At 42.9% G+C, this 12,793-nt stretch overlaps 1 pseudogene; it reads left to right on the top strand.

Annotated features, from left to right (window-relative positions):
- The first annotated feature begins 2,044 nt into the window (after positions 1-2,044).
- LOC126940246 (40S ribosomal protein S28-like) lies at positions 2,045-12,200 on the top strand (annotated as a pseudogene).
- The last annotated feature ends 593 nt before the right edge of the window (positions 12,201-12,793 follow it).

Below are 12,793 nucleotides of genomic sequence, written 5' to 3' on the forward strand. Positions count from 1 at the left end.
CAAATGATTTTATTTTAGCCTCTCTGAAAAGAGCTTGTTTAAAACTGAGTGAGAAAAGTGTTGGGTTTTTTTCGATTAACTCTCCAAACAAAAATGTGTAGTATATTTTTAAAAGAGACAAGTGTATTACTTCTTTATGAGTCAGTTGAACCAATTTCATCATGAAGGTCTCTGTGTGTGATGTTTCTTGGGTACCTGTTGAAATCCTCCCAGCCTCACCTGTCTCTTATTCCAGCTCCTACTGCGGCAACCAGTTCTGTGTGGGCTCCAGTTTCCTGCAATCACAATCGGACAGTGCCTGGCATCCCTGCACGTGGCCGTCTCCCGTGCTCCAGCCTGGGCTTCTCCATGGATACTGAGGGCTGCAACAATCTGCAAAGGCAGGGCCAAACCCTTGATGAGATAAATGCTTTTTCCACTTTCTGCCCGGTTGGGCAGCCCTGAGTTTCACAAGGCAGTCCAGCGGTCCAGTGAGAGAGAGTGAGCAAAAAGGAGTGTATCTTTGTATTAGCTCTCCCCCGTCATTCCTCCTTCCTGAATCACACTCCTCAGTAAAGTACTTCAAGTTAAGTACAGTATTTGTTTCAGGCTCTCCTTTAAGGGGAACCCAGGCTATGACAGTCTCCAATATACAATACTATGGCTCTGATGATGGTCCAATTTGGTGATGACTGGGAGAAAAATGCACTGAAAATATGATCACCGTATGTTACATAGCGACGACCTGAGCCTGATGATTTTGTTATAATTTTCACGGAACATAGTAAAAGGGAAAAAATCCACAGGCGGGAGGAACAACTGGAACCAGAGACTCAAATGCTATCAGGACTTTCTCTACATCTCTCATTTGCTTTGTTTCTCTCTCTCTCTTTCTGTTTCCCTGTCTCTACAGTTTCATCTGCTTCTCTGGTTCACATGGTAAGAAAGTACCAAGGTTGGGCAGAGGGGACTCTTCCCCCTTTTCCCCCTATTTCCAAGTGTAGGCACTTCTATCAAGGCCCATCCTCTGCTTTCTCTGCAGCCCTACACCTCAACCTCTCCCCAGGGAAGGAGTGATCTGGCTGATTGGTGAGTCTGGAGAAAGAGATGGAATATATGTGACTGAGATGCATCCTTCCTTCTCTCTGTTTGGGAAATGAGTATTTGTTTTTGTTTTTTTGTTTCGTTTGTTTGTTTGAGACAGGGTTTCGCTCTTGTTGCCCAGGCTGGAGTGCGATGGTGTGATCTTTGCTCACTGCACCCTCCACCTCTCGGGTTCAAGCGATTCTCCTGCCTGAGCCTCCCGAGTAGCTGGGATTACAGGCGCCGACCACCACGCCTGGCTAATTTTTGTATTTTTAGTAGAGACGGGGTTTCACCATGTTAGCCAGGCTGGTCTTGAATTCCTGACCTCAGGTGATCCACCCGCCTCGGCCTCCCAAAGTGCTGGGATTACAGGTGTGAGTCACCGCGCCCGGCCCATGCAGTGAGTTTTAAAGAGTCAGGTCTCTACTGGGAGAGCCAGCACGAGTGCAGCTGTGCCTATGACTGGGTGAGTAATTCTCCTTAACTCAGGGGTGGAACATAAGTAGGTCCACATATCATATTCTCTGCTACCGTCTCCAGGCTTTTTGGCATTTTATTAAGGATGACATTTTGATCTCCAACGGTCTGAGTCCTGCATCTATCTCTCAGTTGATTCTGAGCTTGGATATATATTAATATGTGTTATTATAATATATATAAATGCAAAATGTATTAGTATACATCAATAAATATAGCAGGGGTTTTACATATTGATCCTCCTAAGACCTTCCAATCACCAACATCCTCCATCTTTATGTCTTACAATTTTTACACAAGAAGAGAGATGATTTATTTTCACTTCTACTTTTTCCTGGGTAGGGACTCTAGTTAGTGCAGAATCAACCCTGACTGGGAGGCAAGAAAATAGGATTGGCTAAGTTTGGATCAGGTGCCCGCTGATGAACCAAACATCTATGATCAGAAGGGTAAGTCAATTTCTAACACAGCATCTCTGCCCGACCACAGCTGTGCTGCCACCATGAACACAAGCCATGTACAGCCTATTAAGCTGGCCAGTGATACCAAGGTTCTGGGCAGGACTCACTAGCAGGGACAGTGCACACAGGTGTATGTGGAATTCATGGACTTCCTGAGCTACTCCATAATCAAGAGCATGAAAGGCCAGGTGGGAGGGAGATGTACTCACCCTATTGGGGTCAGGGCTAAAGGCTTGCAGGCTACATGGAACCTGCTGCTTGGTCTTGGATAGGTCAACCGCTTGGCCCACATGGAATATCTGTTGCTCTTAAATGAAGTGTTTATATTGTATGCAGAGAAAATTGGAACGTGGGTGATCCAACTGCATCTGGGTAGATGACATGGGAGGAGAGACAGTTCTTAGAAGCAGACAAGCTTTGAGGCCCCAGATTTAGAGATGTCCACTTCTTCCCCCAGCAATTTATTCTGAAATTTCACCTCTGCCCTCAGTTTCCCTATCATATCTTCACGTTGCCCTACTTTGCCTCAAAAAAGGAACTCAAAGGCCAGGCACAGTGGCCTTTGATCCCAGCACTTTGGGAGGCTGAGGTAGGCACATCACTTGAGGCTGGGAGTTCGAGACCAGCCTGGCCAACATGGTGACAGTCCCAACTCTACTAAAAATTAGCTGGGTGTGGTAACACGTGCCTGTAATCTCAGCTACTCAGGATGCTGAGGGAGGAGGATCACTTCCACTCGGGAGGTGGAGGTTGCAGTGAGCTGAAATTGCACCACTGCACTCCAGCCTGGGCAACAGAGTGAGTGACACTTGTCTCAAACAAACAAACAAACAAATGAACAAACAAACACACAGAAAAGGAACTCAAAGTCTTAACAGAGAAAATGGAGGCTTACATGAATTGCACAAATTTCCTCCACTCCCACACAGCCAATATTTGCCTTCACATGTCCCTTATCTTCTTCCCTCCTGTCTCCATGGAAAAGATATTCTTCCTCCTGGTGTGGCATCTATGAGGTATTATAGTTGCTATAGACTGAATATTTAAGTCCCCTCCAACACTGTACCCAAAATTCATGTGTTGAAACGTAATCCCTAATGTGAGGGTTTTTGAAGGTGGGGCCTTTGGGAGGTTATTAGGTCATGAGGGTGAAGCCCTCATGAAATGGTTTTGTGTCCTTATTAAAGAGATCTAGCAACTTCTCTCACCCCTTCCACCATGTGAGGACATAGTGGAAAGTGGCCATACATAAACCAGAGAGCAGGCTCTTTTTTTTTTTTTTTAGATGAAGTCTTGCTCTGTCACCCAGGCTGGAGTGCAGTGGCGTGATCTCAGCTCACTGCAAGCTCTGCCTCCCGGGTTCACACCATTCTCCTGCCTCAGCCTCCCGAGTAGCTGGGACTATAGGCGCCTGCCACTACACCTGGCTAAGTTTTGTATTTTTAGTAGAGATGGGGTTTCATCATGTCGGCCTGGCTGGTCTCAAACTCCTGACCTTGTGATCCTCCCGCCTCGGCCTCCCAAAGTGCTGGGATTACAGGCGTGAGCCACCGCGCCCAGCTGTGACATAATCTTTCTGTGTCTTCCACCCCTCATGTGTCACACTCTGCATAGAATAGTGGCAACAACTCAGAAGCCTGGCTTGAGGATTCAGTGAAAGAGTGGACACAAAGCACCTGGCCCAGGGCCTGGTGTGGCATGGCAGCAGCAACTCTCACTATGCTATGATCCCCAACCAATTCTCCATCACTAAACCCAAAAGATACTTTTCACTTTTAATTTCCTTGACCTCTGTGTTGTGGCTGGCATTGTTGTCTTCTCTCCCTGGCATTCTCACTGCCCTTGGTTCCCATTTTATTACTTTCTCATGATTTTCCTTCTACTCCTTCAACCACAGGTTCTCAATATCCATCTTGGAGTTCTCTTTCTTCACCTGCCATTTAAACATCAAGGCTCTGTTCTCTACTCTCGTCTCTCCTCATTCTACATACTCACATAATCTCACTACATCCTTGATAACCCCTTAGGATGTGTTTAGATACATCTGTGTTTCTAGACTTCACCTCTCCCCCGAGTTCAGAGACAGTTAATGCATGGCCAGATGCACCCAGTGCTTAAATAGGTTCAGAGTGCTTTGATAAATCAAATAAAGGCAGGTATCTAATGGATTCATATTTCAGACATGTAATTATAAGATGTCACCACCTGTACATTCTATAGGCACCATAGACATTTAATGAGCAAAGCTGAATTGCCATATTCCTCATCGCATAAACAAGTTTTCTATTCTTCCCTCTGCATCCGCCTACTCTGCCGCCATAACCAGAAACTTCTTTCTCCCCCTTTCTCCCATTAAAACACCTTTTACCTTTCACAAGTCTTGTCAGTCAACTTCCTGAATTTCTTTTGGATTCATCTCTTTCTCTCTATTCTTGCACATTATCCCTACCTAAATATTCGCGTTTCTCTTAGTGTGCTCCCTCTTTTGCTTAAGCTCCTCTGTATATTAGAATGCCTTTTCTCCTTTGCCCATTCCTCTTCGAGGTTTAGTTTTGGGCTTGTTTACTCTGGGAAACCTCCTCTCCCTTCTCCAAAATAAAATTAGGAGACCCTTAATACTCTTTGTAGCCAATGCTTGTGATGCTCTGTGCCACAGCTTCTCGGCCCTCCTGGGAAGGGGCTCATGTGCTTTGCCCACTCCCCACTTCAAATCCTCTCTGAAGCTTCCCTCTGCTTTGCTGCCTCTGGGCTTTCTCTGATTCCATACAAAGCTGCTCAGCTTGGTTACAGAAGCAACATACAAGTGTGGAGGATGCTAATACACCCCAGAGTAAACGGCCAATTAGTAGGGGGCTGGAATCAGTGGATCCTCCAGTGAGATGATTCTGAGGTTCGTTCTACCCAGTTCTTCAGAGAGACTCCAGTGGGATTGTGCCCCTGATGCCCACAGTTGCTCATTGACATCCTTTATCAACTTTTTTTTAATCCCCTCTCTCACTCTCTACACTTTCACCTCTGCTTCTTGGAATGATCAACTAAGTAAACACTCATACATCATATTTTTCTTAGACTCCAATTTAGGTGTGCCCTAAACTAAGATATGCTCCAATAGCCTCTAGTTTATACCACGGGCATAGCATTTATTATATTGAATTATCATTGCTACTTTACTTTATTCATCTTTGAATATTTAATGCCCAGTGCTTTGATATAGGGCCTGGATTAAAACAGACATTATGTAAAATATGTAAAAGCAGGTAGAGAGAGAAAGAGAAAAAGACTTTTTTTTTTTTTCAGAAGGGGTCTCACTCTGTCACCCAGGCTGGAGTGGTGCAGTGGCACAATCAGAGCTCACTGTAGCCTCAGCCTCCAGGACTCAAGCAATCCTCCCACCTCAGCCTCCCAAGTAGCTGGAACTACAGACATGTGTCACCCCACCTAGCTGATTTATTTTGTATTTTTAGTAGAGACGGGATTTTGCCATGTTGCCCAGGATGGTCTCAACCTCCTGGGCTCAAGCGATCTGCCCGCCTTGGCCTCCCAAAGTGCTGGGATTACAGGCTTGAGCCACCACACCTGGCCGAGAAAGAGACTTTTGGCCACTATCACTTGTGCTTAGTGCTGGCTATTCCTACTGCTGTACTTTTCACTTTGTGAAAGTATAAAATGTAAATAATGCAATGCAAATAAAGAATATTATTGGAAAATCGTCTCAAACACAGGCATAGGGTGGGTTTTTGCCTGATCATTCATGATAAGGGGACTATGAGACTGAGCCGCATCCCGTTGTTACATCACTTTGTAAATTACATCACATCTTAATTGTATGCACAGTAACAGATTCAGTGTGAACATCTGATTGACAATTTAACACAACAATGGTTCATTAGGAGATGCCATTGGAACAAAATACCTGTGATGGAGACAATGATAAACATGGAGTCAACAGAGGGACCGCCATTGAACTTTCAACTTCCTCAAGAAGTTTGGAAGCAAGATGGTGTATCAGAGATGGGGACTTGGGGGATATTAAAAAAGTGATAACATCTTTTACTGGAATTTCACAGATGAGTTCTTTGCAACAACTTTAAACAGGAATATGTCTCATTAGTGAATAACAACAAAATCTAGCACATAATTATTTATGAAGTTATCATCCCAGTAGCACCTAAACACTTCAGAGATACTTGGTGTGTGGCCTAGATTCACCCAGAGATTTTTTAGACTCAGGGTACATTCATAAATGTAATAAAGGTAAATGTCTAATTGATTCATGGTGGAAAAAAGAGACAGAGAGAAAGAAAACAGAAACAACGATTCTTTGCCAAGGCACTTGCAAACGTTCGATTGTTCCACACTCCCCAAACACCAACCTCAGGAGAAATACTTGTAATGGAGCATAAATAAGTGAGATAAAATGTCTTGGCCTCGGAAGGAGATTAGTGCCAGGAAATAAAAAAGTAACATAGCAGAAGTAAAAATTAGTCATAGTAAGACTCTTATATCTCCCTTTTGATTTCTTTCTTTCTTCTTCCATTTTAATGATTTTTATTCTGCTGTTTTTCCCCAGAAGTTCTTTTGTTTATATTCAGAAAATCCAGATAGCCAGGAATCCTTGGTGCCAATCATTTCCTTTTGAAGAGATTTGTGCAGTTACTGATATTCCTTTCCTAGTCTATTTCACTAAGGCCGAGACTATCTATAGAGATGGATTTTAACACAAAATGGATGTTTTAAAAACTTAAAACACAGCTATATTTGGATCTATGAACTATAAACAGCAGGAAACCTGCAAGATTCTAAAACCTGTTATTTCCCTCTTATTATCTCTATTTTACAAAGCTCTGTGTATTCCATCTTCAGAAGCTACCTCCATTCTTCCAGTTCAAGAAAATTTACCTTAACATATTGCTAAGGCTTTAGATTTTTCCCACTTTACCCCCAGATATCACCCCAGAAATGATGCATACCACTCAGTACAATTTGCATCCTTACACAAAAGGGACTCTCCTTGGAAACCTTTTATGCACTTCTAAAACATAATAGCATTAAAAGAAATGTGTTCTTTTTAAGATAATAACTGCTGTTAACTCCCCCACTAGAGCTTGCTGAAGCATTTGACAATTAACCCAGCTTACTACTGGCTTGAAATGATTTGACAATGGTTTAACTCTTTTGGGAAATGCTTTTTCCAATTTTTTTCCTTTTTAGTGCATTTTAACACATTTAAATGTCATCTCTATTCTTCCTCTACACTTATCCCCTAACACAGGAACACATTTTTGGTTATACGTGTTTGTGGTTATTAAAAACATATAGAATCATTGCGTTGCGGGGTGAATTATGTGTCCCAAAACTCATATGTTGAAGTGCTAACCTCTGAACCTGAGAATGCTACTGTATTTGGAGACAGAGCCTTGAAAAAACTGATCAAGTTAAAATGAGCCTGTTAGGGTGGGCCCGCATCCAACATCATTGGTGTCCTTATAAGAAGAGCATATTTGGACATACAGAGACACAGTAAGGATGCATGTGCACATGTGAGGGCACAGGAAGTAGGTGGCCATCTGCCAGCCACAGAGACCAATCCTGCTAGCAACTTAACCCCCAGAACTGTGAGAAAATCAATTTCTGTCATTTAAGCCACCCAGTCTACAGTATTCTATTATGGCAGCCCTGGCAGACAAATACACCTAGATTCTAGTTAGTGGGCTACTCCCACTAACTATTTCACTTAGGGTAGTCCTTTGCACAAGCATTTCCTTCTGTTCTGAGTTACCAGGATTTCCCTATAGTAATTCCACTGCCTGAAATGACATCACAATACATACAGAGATGTCCTTTGATTTTTATAGAAACCCAGTGCTTTCAAAATTGGCCGGGCATGGTGGCTCACACCTGTAATCCCAGCATTTTGGGAGGCCGAGGTGGGCGGATCACTTGAGGTCAGGAGTTGGAGACCAGCCTGGCCAACATGGTGAAAACTCCATATCTACTTAAAAAAAAAAAAAGTTAGCCAGGCACAGTGGCATGCACCTGTAATCCCAGCTATTCAGGAGGCTGAGGCAAGAGAATCTCTTGAACCCAGGAGGCAGTGATTGTAGTGAGTTGAGATTGCACACTGCACTCCAGCCTGGATGACAGATCAAGACTTCATCTAAAAAAAAAAAAAAAAAAAAAAAAGAAGTCCAGTGCTTTTAAAATAAAATCAATAAGTTGATTACAAATGTCCCTAAATGATTGAATGTCCAGGCAGTGCCTCTGAACTCTGTTGCACTATCCACATACACTTAATTGCTAAACCCAGATTTTTCTGCCTCCATCACAAGATTCAATACTGGCTGTTCCCTTCCTATTCTCTTAGTCAATGTGGTCTTGACTGTCATCTTGCTGGGTTTTCTGCCTCTAACTTTTGGTAGTTCCTACTAAAAAGAGATAGTCTTATGAACACTGGAGGGGTAGAACATGCTGTGGCTGATCACCCACTTTTCACCATCCTATTTTTATTTGATGAGATTGAACTATACTGAACAATAAAGCATGCCTTTGAAAAAGACACCCAGAGGCAGTATAGATGCCCCATATGAGGAACACAAACTCTTTGCCTTGTATACAGTGTGTGTTGCACCAGCTTCCTAACAAGGTTCCATGTTTCTGTCCTTGTACCACTACAATCCACTGAAATCCTAGTAGCCCAAGGATGATTTTAAATTCTAAATCATATCCTCACAGACCCCCCATGCCCCAGCTTTCCATCTCACTCAGGGTAAAACCTGAGTCCTCACGATGGCCTGTTAGGGTTTCATGCCTGGGCTCCCTGTGATGTTTCTGACACATACCACTGACTTGGGCTCTGCTGTCGTCAAACACTCCTGACTCCCACACTGTGGACTTTTCTCCTGTTATTCCCTCAGCTTGGAATTCTTTTCCACCAGCTGTCTGTCAGAACCTCGCTCAAACGACATTTTTCCTTTTTTCAGCCTCTCCCAATCCCACCAATAATAAGAATATTGATGACAATAACTGCAGTAATAGTAACAAAAACATGGTCTTTTCCACCATTGTTTAAAGTTTTTGCCAAGGGTCTCTCCACTCAGTTCTCTGGGAAGAGGCGCAATTTAAAGAGTGTAAGTGCCAAAGATGAGGACGTAGATGTTCTCTACTATCTCACAGGTACCACCCTGGGAACTCACATGCTAAACAGTAATGTCAAGGATACTGATCAATATTGTGGTGCTCATTTGCAAAGCTAGCTTTAATTAGATTTTTAAAAACTTATATTTGCAAGATTAATATAAAGTAGTGAGTGAATTAATACAATTGTATTGCTCGATGTCCATTTCTTTTTTTCCTGCATCTAGGTCAAAAATTTTATTCCTAGCTTTCTCGTTTCTTCCTAAAAAATGGTCATTTGTATTCCAGAATCAACCTCTCCTCACGAGCCAAGTCCTCAGGGGACATCTGAAATAATCCTAATGGAGGGTGCTGTCAGCTGCCGCTGCACCTGCTAAGTGTCTTGAGATCCGCAAAGGCTCACCTGAATGCTTGCACAGTCGCCTCTGAGGAACATGTGTCTTGCCTCATTTGCACTTCTTTGGACATTTAATTGCAGTATGCATCACACTCCACTGCAAGTATTTCTTTAGCTGTCTGCCTGACTTCATATCCTCTGAGCTCTTTAAGGACAGGGTCTTTAGTAATCATGCTGAAAAATCCAAACAGTTCACAAGTGGAAAGTTCCTCATGTCCCCAGTTCTTCACTTCTACTCCCAGAGAGGTCCCCTGTTAAATCTCTGAAATACCTTCCTGAATTTCCCTGTGTATAAACAGCATGTATCTATACATAGCAGGTGTGATTACTTTCAGGACATCACATTCAGGAGTGGAAAATGTAACTTTTTAAAAATAACATTTTAATCCCTATTTTGAGCACCAGTTCTGTCAAGAAGCAGAACATGTTATGTTTGTCAATTCAGAGGAAACTCAGGCATTTCAGGAGTTCTCAGTCACTGGAGGAGCTTCCTCTCTGTTCTTCCGCCCTGGATTATTGTCATTGTTGCTGTTGTTCTAGATTCTAGGGGTGGGGCGTTTTGGAGGTAGGCAGCCATTGGTCAGATCGAAACACACTAGCATCTATTGTGGTGCCCACTGCCCACATCTGGCTCTGGGCTACTGCCGTCCATCCATCCTTGTGGCATCGGGTACAGACCAGGTGGCTGAAGCTGCATCTGCTAATGGGGTTGCCTAATGCCGACCCAGAGCTCCCAGCTGGCTGTGGATTCTTTTCATGAAACCGGAGTCTGCTTCCTGGACTCCAGCCAGTGAAGGTGCCCCAGGTCCATCGGCCTGGCACACCTTCTACTTGTCTCTCCCTACGCTCCTGTGTCACGACAGCAAAGAGAATGTCCTTGTTCTCTTGCTCCCCCCCTCTCTCTGCGGCCAGCCCAAGGTGGGTGGGGCTCTGGTCCTCTGAGTGATGTTACTCCCACCAGCTCTCCTCTGTCCCCTGCTCCCTTCTCTCCTGGAGTATTTTTATCTTGTCTAAAGCAGGAAAATTGGCTTTTGGATCAACAGTCATTCTTTCCAACACTATTTGTTTAACCCATTGTCTCTGCCAGTAGTTTCAAAAGTCTATTTTGAAATTAAAAAGCTGAGAATTAATTATTTTATTCTCTGTTCAGTTGTGGCCCTGCTTCCCTGAGGCCCAGAAGGCCCTCATTGCTTCCTGCAGTGGGTGTTGGGGTACAGAGGTAATGGCAATGATGGTGATGGTGGTGGGGAGGAGGACTCAGTAAAAGGATTCTCCCACCACATTTACAGATTTTTTTTTTTTTTTGGCCTAAAAGTGTAATCCTTCTGTACCTACTATTCTATAGCTTGCTTTTTTCACTTAATGAAATATCTGGGATATCTTTACAAATCAGTACTTATATGTCTAGCTTATTCCTTTTCACATTTGCATAATATATCTTTGTCTTGATATACTATTTTTATCAATCAGTCCACTGTTGATGGAAATTTAAGTAGTTTCAGGTTTGGCTTTCCAAACAAAACAACAATGTGCATCCTTATAAACACATATTGGCTTATTTATAATGGGATATCCATAGTACAGTTTGCTAGAAATGGAATTGCCACATCACACAGTATATCCACTTTACATTTTGGTTCACACTGGCACACCATTTCTAAAAATGTGTACCAGTTTACACACCCAGCAAAAGGATATAAGAACATCAATTTCCTACAGCATTTACCAACACTAGACATTTGTCAAGCTAGAAATTGTTCTTGGTTCTTTTAGGGTTCTTATGTTTTATTATTTTATTTTTGAGACAGGGTCTTGCTGTGTCACCCAGGCTGGAGTGCAGTGATGCAGTCTCAGTTCACTGCAGCCTCAAACTCCTGGGCTCAAAGCCATCTTCTTTCCTCAACCTCCCAAGTAGCTGGGACTACAGGCGTGTGCCACCACGCCTGGCCTGGGGGGCTGTTTTCATGTAAATTGATCACTCATTTTCTCAGACCAGTTTTTTTCTACTAAACATTTGTGTTTCTTATTGATTTACAAAAGGTCTTTGTATGGGAAGGAAATCCTACCTTTGACTACTTTTCTTAATTCGCTTTATTTTTAACTTAATGAATGCCTTTTTCCTGTGGAAAAGTTTAAATATGGAGTAAAATATGTGAAATCTCCTCTTTTCTGCCTTTGCTAAGACACCCAGGAACAACTTACCTCATTTAAATAATAAATGAATATTAATGTATATTTTATTATCGTGCTCTTTTGTTTTTCTATTTCACACCTCACTGAAATTTATTCAGGTGCAAAGTATAAAGTGGGGGATATAATGTTATATTTTTCCAAATATTTCAATACCTTTTATTGAATATTCTTTCTATGGAGTACTTTTAAAGCAAAAGAATTACATTTAGCTTTATGATATAATTTTAACAAATTGGGGATTATCCGGGACAGGGGCTTTTCTACCTCCTCTTTCCCCAGTCACTTCTTCCTTAAAGTAGGCCAGTGAGGTATATTTTTACCTTTAGGTGGATGTAGCGAAGAGAGGAGACCAAGGCAAACGACCCCAGTTGGCTCTTCTTCCTCCCAAAGGACAGGCGCTCCTGCGGAGGGATCCCAAAGAACGCCCCACAGAGAGGCTGAGCTTGTTAGAGGCACAGGATTTCCGCCAGTAGTGTTGGACTCCTTGCTGAAAGTAAGTCTAGGTGCTAGCGGTGACTCAGCCGGCTGTTATCTTGCAAGGTGACTTGACAACGACCCTGAGCAAATCGTAGCAACCATGCCCGCTCTGAAAATGCAGAAAATGAAGATTGGAGTCCTGCGCCTAATGCATATTCCTTCCTCTTTTGCTGACATTCTCTCTTTTTTATTTTTAATTAGTTCTTTGTTTTTGTTTTACAGACCCTAGGGTCTTGCTATGCTGTCCAGGCTGGAGTGCAGTGGCAATTCACAGATGTAATCATAATGCCCTACAGTCTTAAACTCCTGGGCTCAAGGGATCCTCCTGCCTCAGTTTGTGTGAAGGTCCTAAGGTGGGGCGCGCTTGGCACGGTAAAGGTCCAGCGTGAAGTGAACACTGGATGAGTGAAGGGAAGTAGAGGGTAAAAGGCCAGAGAAGTGAGTAGGCTGGGATCTCCGGGGCCTACTTGCAAATTAGTATGGAGCCATCATACTTCATTTTCACTGGCTTTTTTCTTCATAGTGGAAATGACTAAATACTAAAAGTTAATCCAAATAGCACCAAAATAACTCATTTAAGCAACTTATG

Source organism: Macaca thibetana, chromosome 17 (assembly GCF_024542745.1).
Source record: "Macaca thibetana thibetana isolate TM-01 chromosome 17, ASM2454274v1, whole genome shotgun sequence".
NCBI classification, from domain to species: domain Eukaryota; kingdom Metazoa; phylum Chordata; class Mammalia; order Primates; family Cercopithecidae; genus Macaca; species Macaca thibetana.